Source organism: Mus musculus, chromosome 5 (assembly GCF_000001635.26).
Source record: "Mus musculus strain C57BL/6J chromosome 5, GRCm38.p6 C57BL/6J".
NCBI lineage: Eukaryota > Metazoa > Chordata > Mammalia > Rodentia > Muridae > Mus > Mus musculus.
This window is the reverse complement of record NC_000071.6, coordinates 135,291,328-135,310,752: the sequence shown is the minus strand read 5'-3', so window position 1 is coordinate 135,310,752 and position 19,425 is coordinate 135,291,328. Positions and strand designations below refer to the sequence as shown.

The 19,425-nt window shown below is 43.8% G+C and overlaps 1 protein-coding gene across 5 annotated transcripts in view; it reads left to right on the top strand.

Annotated features, from left to right (window-relative positions):
- Nucleotides 1-19,049, top strand: part of Fkbp6 (FK506 binding protein 6) — a 60,106-nt gene extending 41,057 nt beyond the window's left edge. For all 5 annotated transcript variants that reach the window (XM_030254952.1, XM_011240915.1, XM_011240913.2 and 2 more), the window contains one exon: nucleotides 18,642-19,049. The gene's annotated coding sequence lies outside the window, so the exon portion shown is untranslated. The remainder of the gene's footprint in view (nucleotides 1-18,641) is intronic.
- Nucleotides 19,050-19,425: the final 376 nt, after the last annotated feature.

The following is a 19,425-nucleotide window of genomic DNA, read 5'->3' as shown; positions in this document are numbered from 1 at the left end:
GAGACAAGGATGTGGATACATTGCACAGAGGTGTTTTCAGAGCAATGAGAAGTACTTTAACAAGCACAGGAGATTTTACATTTTGAGCCTGTGATTACAACAGAGTGGTAGCCAGTGCTTTACCAAGATTAGATTAACAACTCAAAAGAAATCCACTGATTAGTATGTTAAACTTTGAACTCTTATATTATTTATTTTTTTAATCATGTGTTAATAGGTTTTCTTGGTCAATGAAGAAAGCCAATTCAAGGTGAATTAAAAGAAAGAAAGAAAAAAAAAAGGGCAGGTTTCTTTGGGAATGGCTCCCAGGTGAGTTCACCAGCATCCAGGGTGAGACAGGGGAGAGTCATGAGCGGGCTGTTGTGTTTCGTCTAAGGTGGTGTAAGGTGGTGTGATGCAGTGACAACCTGGTGGGCCCAGCCAAGATGTTCCCCTAAACAATCAAAATTTATTAGCAGGAGAAGGAAGGGGACCTGGAGACAGGTAGAGGCAGAGAAAGATAAGGAGAGAGAGAGGAAGAGGCGGGGGTTGGAGGGAAACTAGGAAATGGAGAGAGCTGGAGTAGCTGGGCAGTCCCTCTCCTACCCCAGCTCAGCTGGCACCTGGCAGGCAGCATGTTGATGTCAGCTGTTGCTAGTCGCTGTGGCTAGGTTCCTGGGAGGACCCTAGTAGAATTGTCTATAAGCCAGTGTTCCTCCATTTTTGTTTAACTAGAAATGAGGACCTAAAGGTGGTTATGGTGGTGGAGGATGAGGATGTTGTGCTCTTTAATCTGTCTCCTGCTGACTTTGCGGTGATGGTTCTGTCCCTGAGGAACCTAAGAAAACCGGGATGCCAGTCAAGTCCTGGCTGTCATTGCTGTGGGACCATCTGAGGTTGGGAAAGTGCAGGCTTGGTAGAAGCGCCTGTGAGGGTGGACCGGCACCTGTGGGCTGCTTCCCTGGACTTGTTGTGGATGTAGATTTTGAGTAAACGCCTGGACTTGGCAGGATTCTGAAACACACATACATGTTAGAGCCAGAAGATGAAGCTAAGTAGGAGTGGGAGAAATTTGTTTTATTAGGTATACATTTATAACTGTTAAGCCCATGGTCTTGGTGGTTGGGGGAGTGGAGTCCCCATACCAGGGAACAATGGAGAAATCCCACCCTTAGACATAGGCAGCAGGTAGGGAACTTAGGCTGTTGATTGGCAGGGGTACTTATCCAGATGGAGTTCAGTTGACCGATGAGAGAGATCCGAGTGGGTTTCCTGGATCCCACAAAAATTTCTTCATTCTTACAAAAGAAATAAAAATATTAAGATTATGAACAGTCTCTAAGGTGAGCTCAAGGAAGACGAAACCTTTTGGGAAGCAAAAGGGGAAGAGAGGGTTTTTTTTTCCTCTATCCAAAAAACTAAATGTACATAAATTTAGCATAAAGATAAACAAAGGAAACTTAAACTCTTGATCTTACAATTATAATTGATCATGTAATTTAGTATAAGAAACACATTTAAGTCTATATAGTTAGAAGACAATCAAGAAAAACCTGTATTTGTGACTATGATAGTTGATTATATAGTAGAATGTTTTATCGAAGCTAGGCAAAAATTTTATCAGGACTCCATTGATTAATGTTAGAACTCTGAACTTTTAAAGTCCTAATATAGCAAGGGGAAGAAATCTGAAACATTTTTGTTCCTTTTGTGTACTGTAAATTACTTTCCTATTACCATCCAAGTATTTCATGTTCTCTAACCTTCATACTTTGCAATTACCAACCTCAAAATGCCTTCTTAGACCCTCAAATACTTTTTTAAGGTCCTCAAAACTTACATAAACTTTGTATCTGAAAGCTGTGTATCTTTTATCATGAACCCTGTAAGCAAAGCAAACCTGTTTATTTTTTAAATAAGAGATCTGGTAGTCTTAACTTGTTAATGAATTGACTAATGAGCAGCTAACACGGTGGTGGATTACTTTGGGGTAAGGAGGTAGTTACCTGTTTTCTAGCTGTCACGCTACAGTTAGCTTAGCCTTCAATGTAATCAGAGACCCAAAAGAGAGAACTTTTTTATTTTTATTTTTTAGTTTTTCAAGACAGGGTTTTTCTGTATCAAAAGGGATAACTTATAATCTAAATGTCATATATAAGTTAAAATGACAGAGATTAGCCTATAGACCACTACCTAAACAGTTCTCCCAGGTTCCTGTGGTCTCCATCACAGCTTAGGCAGAGGCAGTCTGGCCATAAGGCCCAGAAGGTGAGATGCTTTTTTTCTGTGGAGGAGGAGCATGGGAGAGATGACTTCACCTTATCTTAGGCAATATGAAACACCCAACTCTTTGGGTGTCCTCATTTTGTCCAAAGTTCAGGCTGAGTCTTGGCACTGGGCAAGACATTGGGACAGTTTTTCCCAGTGGTTAGTGTACCACACTCCAAGTAGAGTCCTCTGTCTCTGTACCCATATCTTCCTGGAAACCTTGGGAGGTTACTATTAGGACTTTGGAGCCTTTGTCTGTAATAGTAAGTTTAACCATTTAATGCCACAATCAGCAGACCTCTGATAGGATTGAGAGCTAGTATCTATTAAAGCGTATGTGAGTTAGACAATCCATGTCTGTGTCTTGTTACTGACTGAAACTAGTAATTATAAATCTGACGCTAAGGCTTAATGTTGTAATTGTAATTAATTGATGTAATTGCATCAGGTTTTAGCATGACTTAAAATATATTTGTGAACACCTTAAGGGATATGATTATAAGGTTACTAACTATCAGCTTGTATTTTTATAGTAGCTTTTGAAACTAGAACTGTTAGATCTGAGCCTTAAAAATTAGGATTTTGAGTTGAAGCTCTTCTAGTATCAAAACAAAAATTTTAAATCTTTAAACAATTCATAAAGAAACTGGGAACCTTTGATCTTTATATGGTATATCATTATAAAAGTCTATAGTTTATAAAAATCTAAGGCTGTATTATAGCAAAACAAGGCTAAACATATCTTTAAGGCAGTGATCTTTAGCCTTTTTAACTAATTTTAAACTAATTTAACTAAACTAATACTAAAATAAACCATCTTTCAAAGAGTGAAAACATAGACCAATATTGTAAACAACTGGTTAAGACAGTATGGAAATCAAAAATCTTTTCTGAGTTTAAAGGTATCTCTGGAGACCTGCTTTCCTGTTCTATTCATGTGTTGCTGCCCTTAAGCAAGATGGTGGTGAAGCTATGGCTTTACTTTTTTAGCCCTTATCAAAGATGGCAACTAGTCATGTGTTGGCAACATCTCAGAATGGAATGTCACATGATTTAAGATTAATAGACTATTTTGACCTTGGATTTTTTTTTTAGATTTATTTATTTATTATATGTAAGTACATTGTAGCTGTCCTCAGATACTCCAGAAGAGGGAATCAGATTTCGTTACGGATGGTTGTGAGCCACCATGTGGTTGCTGGGATTTGAACGCACGACCTTCGGAAGAGCAGTCGGTGCTCTTAACCACTGAGCCATCTCGCCAGCCCTTGACCTTGGATTTTAAAAATGTTACTGTAGAGTCTGAAAATGGTGAACAATAACCTAATTGAACAATTAGTACTAAGATAAAACAGCATAAAATACCAGTACAACAGTGTGAAATAACTTTAAGATTATACATATTTAAATAACATCTGCATCCTTATTGTTAAAAAAAAAAAAAAAAACAAGGGGTGAATTGAGCCTGTGGCTTATGGCAGAGAAAAGAAGAACATTCATTTACACAAGCATGCAGTGGCCATGTTTTCGCAAAGAGACAAATGGTTAGTGTTGTGCTAGAATTGTGGCTCGTGTCTGGACAGACCACAGCAGGCCAGTACAGTTCCATGTGAGAGATTTATTTTGGGGGATGGGATCAAAAGGTGGCAACAAAGATGAAGTGGGTAAGAGAGGGCCGAGGTCAAGAGAGTCTGACTTTTATTTGGGTTGTGACATAACCACTCGCAGGTAAAGGTGCTAGGTGAGCCATGTGGACGCTGAGAATGTATGGCAGTTGCCATGGCAACAGATGCACAGGTCCGTGTTGCCTGTGGGTGGTGTCACCATCATGGATGAATTCAGAGGTGATCTGCTACCATAAAACCAGAAACCGGTTCCTGATACCAGCCTGACACCTCCTTTTCTCTTACCATAGAGAGGAGAAAAGTAAAGGGAGAGAGGAGCCGATGGGGAAAGGGGAATAGGGCATTGTGTCTCTTAAACGGCTTCCTGCTGTGCTGTCAAAGGGCATTGTCAATTTTGGGGTGGAGCTGACTTTCACCATCGGGTTGCACTTGGTAAACATTCGCATCAGGCTCCTCTGTGGACAGCAGCTGGTAATCCTGTAACAGGAACTGGTTAATAGCTTGGTTAGAAATGTTTTGTATTTGTTGTTGTAGGAATGTAGAAACAAGAATAATAAGACAGGGGGTGACTAATAAGGCCAGGAAGATGGCTAGGAAAGACATCACGAAGGGAGGATTCACTTCATACAGGGTTTTCAAAAATCCAGGAATTGGAAGCCTCATGTTTCTTGAAATTCAGAATGTCCGATTGTACCTCCTGGATTTTACTTCTCACTGTCCTGGATTGGCTGATGTAGAAACAGCATTCTTCTTTAGCGGTCAGGACAGCCAGCCCCTGTGGTTTTGAAGCACCACAGCTGCCAAAGAATTGATCTGTTTCTGGATTATAAGCATGGTTTCAGACATGTTTTGAAAACTGGTATTAAGCTTGGCAGTGAATTTACCATATTGGTTTATGGAAGTTGTTATCCCTGCAATTCCAGTACCAGCACCTATGGCTATTCTGGCAGAGACCAAGAGTGGCACAAACTAAACCTCCCACACATGGTGGGCAGCTATCATATTTATACCTGGGATTGGCAGAGGTTCGTTTCCCTCGATTACTCCCAGTTCAGGGAAAAGGGGTACCAACGTGCAGACTCCTGACCAGCTGGCGGGTAGGCGGTGATATACCTGAGTGCCACAAAGAATTGACACAGTTTGGACTGCAGAGCATTGTTGAGGTATCAAGGGTTGTGGTTATATTTCAGTCTAGGAAGCATAGCATTCCTATAGAACGTGTCCTGAATGTCTTAAACAGTTTGCCATTCCCAAAAGAGGAATATATATATATATATATATATATATATATATATATATATATATATATATGTATAGAGGAAAGGTATGGAGTCATGGCGACATCAGAGTGAGGGCAGCTGACAAAAGGTGAGGTAAGGCTACTCGGCAGTATCGCCAAGAGGCTGTAAGTGGCAATTTCTAGCTAGTTCCAAGGGGGCACACATAGCCAGCAATCTTTAAAGTGACCAGGTCAGGTGACAATAGGAGTTGGTACGCCGAGGTCAAGATCTGAAGCAAAAGGTGAAATAACAAATTAATGCCATTGATGAGGGATGTCAAGGAGGTAAGGACCTCAGAGCAGGGTGTGATTACTTCCCATACTTCCCAATACCTAGAGGCTGGGCAATTGAAACAGGTTTTCTCTGGATGTGGATGGTACTTACTGGGGACTTGGCTTCATTTTTACGGTAGAGCTTACCACCAACTCCTGTCTCCCACCTGGAATTCCATGGGTCTTATATGTAGAAAAATAGTGTCTTGTGTTGTTGATACAAGAAGTGATTGGTCCGTGATCCTAGCATATGTATCTAACAAGACCAATACGGGCAGCCCCCATACTTTTCTGGACATTATTTACAATCATCTTTTGTCTGGTCATAGTCCCTCTATCTGTAGTATATCTGAATAGGCAAACTTTGCTCTTTTCTACCAATTTACTATCTGTTCATATTTCTGTAATTTACAATACAATCTAACATGACCATGAGTTTAACTACTAACTTGAATTTCGTAATTGTCCGTAACAGTTTGCAATAGCATCTTTAAAGGACTAGAACTGCTTTTTAAGTGAACTGAATTGGTACAATACTTTAAAAAGAGTTGAAACACACACACAAGTATATATGTAGTATGTTTAACAAAAATAATCTTAAATTTGTATCAGTATACATAGATCCATCCCAAATGTAAAATATTTGGATAGTTTGATGCTATTCAGTTTAAATTTTGATTCAATGTAATCTACTGAGTTATTGTTCCTATATCCCCCTTTTGTCTTTTCATCCATTCTTCCCTCTTTTCCCCTAACAATAGATAGGAGACAAAGAAGGTTAGAAGAAAGAAAAAGACACAAATCCCTAAATCTCACCTCCTTTACTTTGTATCCCTGACCGAGACCATTAACAACTTGCATCCAACCCCCTTAAAATGACGATAAACATCCATCACCCACCAAACAACCAAAAACTATCCACCCCAAATTTTTGGAAATAGAGCATCTTTCTCTTAAAATTGTATCCTGCTGTCTGAGAGTGATGTTCCATTTTGCAGGCCCATAGGAAATTGTGGTATTGGTCAGTTCCTAAGCTATATCATTTCTTGTCCAGTCTCTGTGTGACAGAAAAGTGCAGGGTTTAACTGAAGTCCTGGCTACAACAGTCTGTGCTGCTGGATGATCAGAAAGCCATATAGAAGTTTTTCTGGGGCTGGTGAGACGGCTCAGTGGGTAAGAACACCCGACTGCTCTTCCGAAGGTTCGGAGTTCAAATCCCAGCAACCACATGGTGGCTCACAACCATCCGTAACAAGATCTAACTCCCTCTTCTGGGTTGTCTGAAGACAGCTACAGTGTACTTACATATGATAAATAAATGAATCTTTAAAAATATCTTTTTAAAAAAAGTTTTTCTGGATGCAGATGTTTGAGGAAACAGCAATTGAGGCAGTCAGTGAAGTTGAATTACATAGGCTACTTGTTTTGCTTGATGTCTGGTCCTTTTGCTCTGCAGACAACAACTTTGAAAGGTAATATATATTTCTACATTAACACACATATGGAATGTGTACTGTGTACAATTCAGCTACACATGATTCTTTGCTCTTTGTTCAAGCAGGAAGAAGGCATCCAGCTTTTGTAAGTCCGTCCGTGTGTCTGTCTGTATTGCCAAACTGCAGTGTAACCCTATCCATGCCATGTGGGGGGATGGCAGGATCCGTCCTGAGGAATCTGTAGCCAACAAGATTTATTGGCTGTGTTCAGCTGATGACCTGGTTGGAGACATTTTCACATCTCAGCCAATCTCAGAGCGGGTCCCATGTGGAGGCATCGGTGTTCACGTCACCTGGCTTGTTGTTCTTTTTGATTTCTTCCTTTGTGGGTGTGACCTAGATCTTTATTTGTCTTCCAAATTTTGATGGAATCCATAGTTTCTCTTTTGTTGAAACAAAGACAAAACCTCTTCCCCAATGTAACATATTTCCTGCCTTCCATTCTGAAATTAAAACATAATATATAGGCTGACCTAATGGAGCAGTTGTTCCTAAAATCCAGAGTTTTTTCAGCAATTGTGCTGTCTCGATGACATTTTAAATTTTTAAATTTAATAGAGCATTATTTAATCTATCTCTTGGAGATCCCGTGTCCCCCTTTTGTTTTATGAGCATATTTTGTTTAAAGATTTATTTTATGTATAAGTACACTGTTGCTGTCTTGAAACACACCAGAAGAGGGCATCAGATCTCATTGCAGATAGTTGTGAGCCACCATGTGGTTGCTGGGAATTGAACTCAGGAGCAGTCAGTGCTCTTAACCAGTGAGCCATCTCTCCAGCCCCATGAGCTATCTTTTAAAGTCCTGTTAGATCTTAAGATCCATCTGTAACATGTTCTATAGCATAATGTCTACAATATTGCTGCATTTTATCGGATACACATGCTGGAGTATTACCAGCTTTAACCTGCAAAGGGATCTCAGGATAGCCACCATCTTTAATAAATGCAATCTTAGAACCAGGCATTCCAGAATTCCAGGTAAAAGCCCCTGGGAATTCTGACCATGTATCAGCTGTGTAGTGTATTAGCACATGGACATATTTTACATTTTCAAACTGTACAAAACGCAATACATAGCTACTTAAGACATTGCCCTAAGATGGCTTCAAATGTAAAGTGTACTCTTAACTCAGCAGAAATCTGAGGAATCTAATAGACTGCCATTCTGCAATCTTACAAAAGGTGGCGGCTTAGGCTTTAGATTGCATTCCTCTGAGATCTGTTCTTCAGAGGATTTTCCAACCCCATTTTTATTGCCTCCACTCTAACATTTAATTTTTCCTTCTGTAAGTCTCCTTCTGAACACTTTTAAAAAGGGTATGTAAAACTGTAATTGTTACTGAAAAAAATTACTTGTATGTTAATAAGCGAAACAAAATCATACGGGATCCAGATACATTGCATCATTGTGTTCCATTTCTAACACAGAAAATATTTTCCTTTTAAATCTCTGTCTCCTTAAGGACTTTTCAAATATCTTACCAAGTCTTTTGACTTTTCAGCTTTTCCAGCTGTTTCTACATGTCTATAGCTGGTGTCCACCAAGTCTCTCTGCCCCTGCTGCAGTTCTGTGGCTGCAGGCTCTGTCTGCTCAGCTAGGCTGTTGAGCAGGCTGGTGGTTTCTGGCTCTGCACTCCCGTTCACAGGGAAGAGGTAGAAGGGGCTGGTGCTAGCTTCTCTACCCTGACAAGACTCTTGACAGCTGCTGACTTTCACCCCGGTCACCTGATGGCAGTTCAGGGCCCACATGCTAGGTCTGCCTCTGACCTCTGCCCACTCTGGTACAGTGGTCTGGGCTGCATCTTGCTGCTGCCTGTTCTGCCTCCAGAACACTGCAGGATTCTCCACCGGTACCTGCTGGTTTCCCATAGGCCCAGGCTGCTCAGTCCCTCTTCCTTGCCTGGGAAGTGCACTGAGGCTTTGGTTTGGTTTCTCTTAAAAGGAACCACTTTCTGCCCAGCTTGAAAATTGCTCTGGGAGATGTTTGTTCCCACCTTTCCACCTTCCACCCAGGCTTCTCTAATACCTGAATCTTTCTTCTAAGCTTGGATCTTTACCTCCCACAAGGGGCGTCCTTTGTTAAGTGTTAAAGCTTTCTATGTCTGGTCTGCCCCAGCTCTGGAATGACATGGAGATTTATTTCTTTACAAGGCTTATGACCTTAGCTCAGGCTTGCTTCACAACCACCTCTCAATTTGTATTAACCCGTTTATACTATTCCAATTCTGTCACATTCCTAGTTACCTCTCCTCAGTTTCATAAGTCCAACTTCTTTAAGCTTCTGGGTCCGTGAATCTCCCTCACCTGACTATTTTCCAGAGTTCCTATCTCTTTATCAGAATTCTCACCTTCTACTTCCTGCCTTTTGCTAGTAGACAATCAGCTTTTTATTGACATGTGATGCTTTTACACAGCCCACAAGAGATTATTCCTACATAGTGGATCTGTTTGGACAAAAAAACCTAAGGCCGATTGGGAGGGCCAACAAGTTGAGCTAAGACACCTGTGGCCACTCCCATCCTCTCATCTCTACAAAGTTAGTAGGAGCAGGTAGAGTACAGGAGGGCCAGGGCAGGGACCACTAAGAGGGCATCTTGAAATAAAGAGAAGTGATGGCAGACTGTGGCCACATGGGTAAGGGACCTGGGGGCCTCTCTGGCTGCATGGTACGGCCATAAAGGCCCAGTGGTGGTGGAATCCCATTAGGTCCATAAATGAATGAAAGAATTTGGACCACCGTGGCTGGGGGCTGCAAGTCCAGCGAGGCTTGGACTTGGGACTTGGTCAGAGCATGGTCTGAGTTGGACACCCAAGTACATGGTAGCAGGAGAGCACAGCCGAGCTTTAAACGGAGAGACTTGGTAGCCCAGGGAACCAGTAGAGTAATGCAGTGTTTCCTTGGGACAGGGACAGGGAAAGGCTGCCAAGTAAAATATCACCTACAAAATAGAAGGTGTGTAGGATTAAAGAAAGTGTCCTTTACTCCAGGACAGTAAAGTGTAAGAGAGAAGTTAGAGAGGAGGGTGTAGGGGTTTGTTCAACTGAAAAAGCATAAATAATGACTCAACCCAACTCTACTTCTCTTTTCTCTTTATTGAGTTTTGGTTTCTTTCAATGAGAAAGTCACACCAGGCGGCAAAACTCATGAAAGAGATTTATTGGAGGGTCCAAGGAAGAGTCTAGGGATGTCTGCCCTCTGCTCCTGGGAGCAGAAAGCAGAGAATTGGGTTAAGGGTGGGGCATATAGGTTTTCTTTTTTTTTTTTTTTTCTTTTTTTTCTTTTTCGAGACAGGGTTTCTCTATGTAGCTCTAGCTGTCCTGGAACTCACTCTGTAGACCAGGCTGGCCCGAACTCAGAAATCCACCTGCCTCTACCTCCCAAGTGCTGGGATTAAAGATGTGCACCACCACTTCCCGGCTATATAAAGTATTTCTTATCGAGCAGAGGTTTTTAAGACAGAGATTTCCAGATTGAAATTTGTGGGAAACTCAGGGATTGGTGGCTTTTTTCACCCTATTTTCTCATGCTGCAGTGGGCAGGGAGGAATATAGCCTGCGGGCTTTCTTTTGGGGGGGGTGTTTTGGTTTGGGTTTTTTTGGGGGGTGGGACAGGGTTTCTCTATATAGCTCTGGCTGTCCTGGAAATCTGCCTGCCTCTGCCTCCTGAGTGCTGGGATTAAAGGCATGCACCACCACGCCCGGCCTGAAAGGCTTTCTACCAGATTATATGCACAATAAGGAGATATGATATGGGGGTGATAGGCACAATTTAGTTTCTAACTAACTTTTCACTGTTTTAGATATCTCCTGTATAACTTGAGCCACAAATGCTGGGCCACTTTCTGAGCCAGTGGCCAATGGGGCTGCAAATTGGGGAATAATCTTATCAAAAAGTTTTTTAGTCACCACTTGTATCATTTCCTGCCTAGTTGGGAAGGCTTCAGCCCACCCTGAAAAAGTGTCTAGAAAAATGACAAGGTACTTTAACCATACCTTCCAGGCCTTACCTACATGATGTCACCTTCCCAAAAGACTTCAGGTGCAGTCCCACTTCTTCTGATTCTAGGAGCCTGTCTGCTACATGGAGTTCACTGCTTGGCAGACTGAAAACCCAGAAACAATATCATGGAGAATTGAGTGTAAGAAGGTGATGAGGTAATTTCTTGACAGGAGTGTTGACATTTTGGCACAACCAAGGTACATAATAGACTCATGGAGCTGCCTTAGTAGACTTTAGCCTAGGGCCTGGGGTAGATGACCCTGCTGTCCACAGAAATCTCCAGCCTTTCTCGATGGTGGTATTAGGAAACTTTTGGAAGAATTTGTCATCCTCTTCCAAATAGGTTGGTGTTTCAGGCAAGGTTGGACCTGGAAAGACCACAAGTTCAATTATTGGTTTGCCTTAGCCATCTCTTTGGCTCCAAGTCTATCCTCCTGTTGCCCTTGGCTTCCTAGAAGGCCTCTTTCCCTGTATATGGTCCCATGGACGTGGAGAGTAGCAAAGGCCTACTGGCTGTCTATGTAGATATTTAATTTTGTCTTTTCCTAGGTTCAATGCCCGGGTCAAGGCTATGAGTTTGACTTTTTGGGCCAATGTCCAAGGAGGGAGTGCCTAAGCCCAGAGAATCTCTTCCAGAGTTACCACAGCTACCCCAGCCAGCAACTATCCTCCATAAAGCTGTTGTCATCTGTGAACATCTCCAAGTCAGGAGATTTCACTGGCACATCTGTTAGGTTTGACCACAGCCCATGAATGTGTGCAATTGTCTCTAAACAGTTATGGAGAAGACCTTCGGTGGTGTCTAGGAGTAGTGACATGGTGTTGATGATTGTTGGTCAGGCAAAAGTTATCTTGGACTGGTTCAGTAATTGAGCTTGGTGGGGTGGGGGGCCCATCCCCAACCCTCAATAGTGTGAGGAGCCATCTGGCCAGAGCACAGTATCAGTGATGGGCTCAATCTCCTCCAGTGAGATGATGATGAGGGAGGCCCAAGGTGTTAGTTTTGTTCAGGTATGAGGCATTCTAGGGAAGAGCTGGCTAAGAAGCCTCATAGAAGGTCTGCATCTGCTCCGTGTGAGAGAGAGTGTGTGTGTGTGTGTGTGTGTGTGTGTGTGTGTGAGCAGGCACCTGTGTGTATGTGCATGCATGTGTCTACACCAGAGACTGATGGCAAGTATCTTTCTCAGTGAGTGTCCACTTTACTTTTTGAGACCGTGTTTCTCACTGAAGCTGGAGCTCCCTGATTGGCCTCTGAGCCCCAGGGACCTGCCTGTTCTTGAGCTCCAACACTGGGACTGCAGATGTGTCACATGTCTAAGCGTATATGTGGATACTTGGGAGTCAAAGTCAGGTCCTCCTGCCTAGTGGCAGGTGGTTTCCCCACGTGGCCACCCCAGTCCTGCATCTCTCCACTAGGGTTTTTACAGCAGGAGCCATTGCTTTCATCTGTGGGGTGCAGGTATTTGAGACAGTGTTTTGCCACCTGTGATCCTGCCTCAGCCTGGAAAGTGTGCAGATCACAGCGTACGCCTCCATAGCACAGCAGCATCACTATGTTTTCAAAAGACGCTGACCTCACTGGCTTCAGAAGCTTCTCATTAGTGAGGTTCACATCTGTCTGAGGACGAAGTGGCTGTCACAGAACCATGGAAGTGCTGGAGGGCAGCCACCATGGGAACTGAATGCTGCCTCCTGTGCCTGATCCTCAGCTCCTTGTCCTCGGGTGCCATGTGCTGTAAACATCCCATGTCTGCAGCCTGCACTGGAGCGGGGCAGCACTGCCTGGCTTCTCCATCCCGTCTCTGTTAGGAGTTCACACTCTTCTTCAATTACTGCTCATTGTGTGGGTGACAACTGTGGGCACTGATGGTATCATGCCACCCAGTTTTTGTTTCACACTGGCCTGTGCCTTTTCCAGAGGCCGTGGGAAACAGCTTGCTTAGAATTCACAGGTCCAGCTAGAGTCTGCCCGCAGACCAGGCTGTGTCCCTTCCATTGTCTCTTAGGTCTCTGGCGGCACTCACTCACCTCTGGTGTGCACACTGGGCCTTCACTGTGAGACTTCTGACTCTTCTGACTCCTCCTCTGTCAGGCTAAGATGTCACTTCTTATCAGTCCCAGTTTGTAAATTGAACTCATTGAGCCACACAAAAGGCCTGGTGTGACAGGGATCGTGCCACCCTAGTGCTCAGAGCACACTGAATCTAAGGCACCTGACACAGAGCGACTTTTGTTGAAGTGTTTGGTAAATTTTGTAAATGTTAATTGTGTATTTATTTTCTCTACAAATACATCATATACTAGAATATTTGTAAATAGTCATGTCATGAATATTACCATAGTGTTCTTTTGTGAGTTTTTAAAGATTCAATTATTATAGTAAAGAGAAAACAACAAAAAGATGTGATTGTTTAATTTATATATGTACATGTCTCTGTGTAGGTACATGAACACATGTAAGAGAGACGCAGGGAGGGCTGCTTGTCCTCCATCATTCTCTGTCCATTGCTTTGAAGCAGTCTTTCCCTGAACCCAGGGCTCTTGTTTTGTCAGTGAGCCTGGAAGTTAGCAAGCCTAGGGGGTCCCTCCTGTGTCTACCCTGCTCAGAGCTGGTCCTAGGTGTGCACAGGACACCCAGCTTGTTAATGGCTGTGTGGAAGAATGGGTTGCAGGGTGATTTTCAGACTCGGTGTTCTCCAGGTGCTGTCGAGCCGCATCGCTTGCGTGTGTGCTGTCTCCCCAGGTTGGAGGCAGTTGGAGGCTGAGGTTGACAGTGTTTATGCAGCGGCTCAGCCCAGATGCGGGGCTGAGATCCAGGGAGCCCTCCTTGGCTTCTGGTGCCAGGTTCTTTAGGGGAAAGCACAGATGCAGGGCCTCAACTCTAATTAATAAGTGGGATTTGATATAAAATCATTGGTTTGGGCTCAGCTTCTTGTTTATTATGTTTTTTCTACAGGTGTTAATGGAAATTGGAGGAACAATTTATAAAAATTTAAAGTATAAGCTGCTTTAGCAAGTTACTCTTGAGCAGTCGATCCCTTAGTTTTTTTTTTTTTTTTTTTGCTTATGCATTTGATTTTTGAGTAATAAATGAGGCATTAATTATGGCTTGTGTTGAGGCTTATAGGAATGCCATGGGAGACATGAATTTCCCAAAGTTGGCAAAAGGAACAAAAGTTTTACATACCTAAGCTGTTTGTTTCCATCTGTTTGGGGACTCCTGTTACAGAGAAAGCAGTGTCTGCAAACAGCTTGCGCAGACTCATGTGAAGAGATAAGAAGTATGTAGAGGCATCAGTGCAAACATGAACAAACTTAAAACAGCCAAAAGGACGTATGCAGATTGCATCCATTTGCCAAAGATCACTAGGATGAGGACCACGTCTCGACAGTTGTTGGGCTTTAAATGTGTGATGATTAAAACTGTTGGTTTTTTTTTTAAGATTTATTTATTTTCTGTATGTGAGTACACTATACCTGTCTTCAGACACTCTAGAAGAGGGCATCAGATCCCATTACAGATGTTTGTGAGACACCATGTGGTTGCTGGGATTTGAACTCAGGACCTTCAGAAGAGCAGTCAGTTCCCTTAACTGCTGAACCATCTCTCCAGCCCTAAAATTGTTTTTATAGAGCATTGGCTTCTTGATAAAGCAGTAAGCTGCAGCTGCTGAAAAGAGACGGAGCTCCACAGGGCACAAATGGCTATGCTCTGTGGTGAGAATTTGGATTTCTTTAAAACCATAAAAATATTATAGGAATATGTTTTGTTTTAATCCTAGGTAGGGTATATGAGGCTGCTCCAGACTCTCCACAGCAGCTGACTGTGATTTGCCTCATGCCCTAGCAGGGGTGTGATTCTGCCAGCTGCAGTGTCTGCAGTTGTGTGATGCTGGGAATTCTGAGGACTTTTTAGAGAGAAATGCATTATAAATGCTAGGGCCCTAGGAGAGGGTTGTTTCCTGAGCTTGATTATTGTTGGTCGTGGTTTGTTAAGTAGCCATGCTCAAAAAGAAGAGGAGGAGGAGAAGGGAGAGAAAGGAGGAGGAAGAAATAATAGCTACCCTAACAGTGAAGATCAAACTTGCCCCAAGGAACTCCACACCCTTAATCAGCAGGAAGTAGTCTAGTGATAATTCACTGGCCCCCCGACTTGATTCCGAGAGCTCTGTCCTTTACCCTCTGTCCTTTTCTTATCTCATGTTAAGAGGTTGAAAGGGTGAAGAAAAGGTGGAGAAGGATGGAAGACAGAGCCCACACAGTAGGAAATTCCAGGTACCAACACTGTAAAGTATGTGTACTGAGAGGAGAAAAGGCCTGGTGGGAAGGAATGGGATTCCTTATAGAACTTCTGTATGAAGAAAATGAAAGATGTCTTTAAAATAAAACAGCATAAATCTTGTATTTTTCTGAGATTTGTACTAGTTCTCACGGATGCACAGCAAGTGTTCCGAATCCCTGAGCATCTCTCCTGCCTTCCCATTGGCCATCCCATCCCCTTAGTTACTGTCAGAGATTCTATTCTATAGCTGTCTTCTGCAGTGTTCACCTCTGTAACCTTTGCCACTTCTTGTTTTGTTTATTTGTCTGGATTCTTTTGCTGTGATAAAAATTATGACCAAGGGGGCTGGAGAGATGGCTCAGCAGTTAAGAGCACTGACTGCTCTTCCAGAGTTCAATTCCCAGCAACCACATGGTGGCTCACAACCACCCGTAATGAAATCTGATGTCCTCTTCTGCCATGTCAGAAGACAGCTACAGTGTACTTACTTACATATATAATAAATCATTTTTTTAAAAAATCATGACCAAGAAGGAAGGGTTTATTTGGGCTTCCAGTTTCTGAGGGGCAAGAGCCCATCACCCTCACAGCAGCGTGGTGGCCAGCAGGCATGGCAACTACAACAGCTGAGAACTTGCCTCTTAAACTGTAAGCAGGGAGTAGAGAGAATGAACTGGAAATGGCACATGGTTTTGAAACCTCAAAGCTCACCTGCATTAACATACTTTCTCCTGCAAGGCCACACCTCCTCAACCTCCCAAGTAATGCCATCCACTACTCAAAAAGGACCAAGCACTCAAACCTCTGGGCCTAGGTGTGGATGTTCTCATGTAAGCCATTGGTCTTTGAAATGCAGTCTCACTATGTAGCCCAGACTAGCTAGAACTCAGAGATCCACCTGTCTCTGTCTCCCAAGTAGTTGGATTAAAGGGTTGTGCCACCACCATAACCCACAAGGTGTCACTGAACCTGGAGTTATCAATTTGGCTAGGCTGGCTGCTTAGCCAGTCTCAGGCAATCCACCCATCTGCACCTCCCCAGCTCTGGGGTTACAAATGTATATGTACCACTGACCTACACTGGAGTGGTGGTGTTGTCGTTTTGTCTTTGTAGGCAGTGGTGGGGGGTGTTTTATGTCTTGGTGCTAAGGATCAGACAGGTCCTTATGTTTATGCAGTAAACACTATCCACTTATCTACCTCTCAGGCCTCTTGCTTTAGCTACCTGAGAGTTGTCAGCCAGCTGTATTATGTCAGCAGCTGTGCAGGATGCACTGGACATCTGCATCCTGAGCTGGGATCGCTGTCTATGACTCTCTCCGCCTTTGGGGATCATAGGCAGATATTGGTCCAAGTGGGCAGTGGGAGCAGAGACGACCAACAGGTTCAGAAGCTCTGTGAGGATGTGTGGTGAATAGTCACACCGGGACCAGCTATGGGGAATCAGATCAACTTTGCTTGGGGCGATTCAAGGCTTATATAATTTGGGGGATGAGGAGTAGAAACATCCAGGATGGGCAAAGGTCATTTGCTGAAGGCTTTGGATACGAAAATGCCTCATTAGCATGGGGAGGCATTTCAGCATCTCAGGTTGTAGCTGAACGGGTTCTTATGAGGAGAAGCAGGGTTAATCCTGTAGCTAAGGCTGCAGACACTCCTCAGACAAGGTCAGTGCCAGGGAAGGGAGTCTTGTGTTACACGCTGAGCACCAGAGCCTGCTCAATCAGTGGTGGACTTGGACCTTCCTCAGCAGGGTTTCCCACACTTGTCCCCCCTGAGCAGCGCGATGGACAAAACTTCAGGCCTGTCTATGACTTTTGACATTGACCATGGTGCTGGCTTTGAGTTCAGACATTCCTTTCAACATCAATCTATAAAGAAATTATTTCACTAAGGGCTTTTATCAAAAGTATTACCAAGTACCTTCTAGCACAAAGACCCATTCTCCCCTCCTCCCCATTTGACTCATTATGGTTTATGCTCTGCTGTGGCAGGAATAAATGTGCTGCGCCTCTGTACAGGCGGCAGCTTCCCTGATCACAGTATTGCTTTTCCTAAGCAACTGCTTGCTAATGAAAGGCTTTCAGACTCAGCCAAGACAAGCAGTGTGCAGCAGCTTCAGACACTGTCTGTATGTCAGCTCAGTTCCCTCCATACTGTGTAGAAGGAGGGGAGCCTAGGCCTCTGTACAGATGTGCCTCTGCCCCCCACCATTGTGCATTGACTGTAAGATTAGTGACCCTGGGGAAGTTGTGCTGTATCTCTAGTGTGGGTGTTGACATTGTGAGGGGCTCAGACCATTCGAGGGGGTTGTAGAACCCATGAAAAGTGGCTCCCATGGGTGGCCTTAGGAGCACCATTCCATGTTGAAATAGTTTAAAGACATATATGGGTGCTGGAGGGATGGCTCAGCGGTTAAGAGCACTGACTGCTCTTTCAGAGGTCCTGAGTTCAATTCTCAGCAACCACATGGTGGCTCACAACCATCTGTAATGGGATCCGATGCCCTCTTCTGGTGTGTCAGAAGACAGCTACAATGTACTCATATAAATTAAATAAATTTTAAAAAGAAAAGACGTGCTCCTTGAAAAACAGTTGAAAAGAATAAATGCCTTTAAGAACTGCCTGCATCAGCATGGTAGATGCTCAGCCTTAGCAAACAGCCTAAGAACCCATGTATAAAAGCCAGGTTACCACTGAACACCAGGCCAGCTGATGAGACAACTTTTTTGGGTCAAAAAGCCAAGGCAAGACTAGGCATGGTGGCCCAGCACTTGGGAGGCAGAGGCAGGTGAATCTCTGTACATTGAAGGCCAGCCTGGCCTACGTATTAAGAACCTGTCTCAAAAAAAGAAAACACAATCCCATAGTAATGACCCTTAAAGTTGACCTCAGGATCCACATACCAAGAAAAGAAATTGAGAGCTAGAGAAGGCTCAGTGCTTAAGGGCACTGCTGCTCTTCCAGAAGACCCTGGTTCAATTCCCAGCACCCACATGACAGCTTACAACTGCTTGTTCAAAGAGATCTGGGCTTTGCAGGTACTGTGTGTGCGTGTTGCACAGACACACACAGGCAGAACACCTGTACACATAAAAATAAATTTTTAAACAGAAAAAACAATCCAACTACTTGCAGCCTCATGTGGAAAGATTGTTGACCTGACATTCTGAGATGGGGGCCTATATATTTTGTTGCTGTTGTTTCTGTGTTCATGGTTCTGGTTTCTTGAAGCCATCAAGAAGGCCATACTTAACAGCATGTGGCTTCCTGTGTTACCCATCGGGGAACTATGCCTGCTCCCTGGACCACAGACCCACCTGGGGCCTGGCTTCCTCTCTACTTGTGTGTGATACTGCACTCTGGCTTTCCCAGTAGCTGCTTTCTTCTGAGACTACAGGTCCTGGCATGCAACTTACACTGTGCTTCATTCCTAGGGTCTCAGCTACTGCAAGCAAGACTGGACTCCTCCAGTGTACTGTGGCTGGGGATGGATGGAGCTCCCTAGCGCAGACTGCTCCAGACACCTCTGGAAGACAGACACCCTGCCAGCCCTGACTGTTACTCCAGGTTCACACACAGTAGCAAAGGTAGTCCCTGGTAGCAGAGAACTGCTCAAAAAAGTAGGTTGTGTGTGTGTGTGTGTGTGTGTGTGTGTGTGTGTGTGTGTGTGTGTGTGTGTGTGTGTTTGGCTTACCTCCCAGCCTCACCACCACCTCCTTTCCAACTGCTGATGTCAGTGGGTCAGTACAGATAGAAAGGCTTTGTATATTCTGTTGGGTTTTTTGAAGATAATTATGTTACAATTGTTTTTGTTGTAAATAAAACATGTTCTTGTCCTAGCAGTATGCAGTACAATTCATTGTGTGAATTGGGCTCAACTCCTGAAGTGGATCCATGGTGGGGAGAGGGAGCCATTTGTAGAGAGCAGCAGGAGTGGAATAGGGTCTGCTGACTAGAGCCACAGATTCGCCATGCACCTGGACAAGGCACACTTGACACCTCTCTGTGGGGAGCTGTGGCCAGGCAAGGTAATTGGAAACTGAAAGCCAATTAGTCTTCCTGCTGGAGCCCTAGAGTCCTGCCTAGTGCCCTGTGCTTGCTCTTGAGGCTAAAGCAGAAGGACCCTCCTCCCTCTCAACTGCCTCCCAGCTGTTCAGTTCCCAGCAGAACACACACACACACACACACACACACACAGTCTTTCACATGGTACTCACC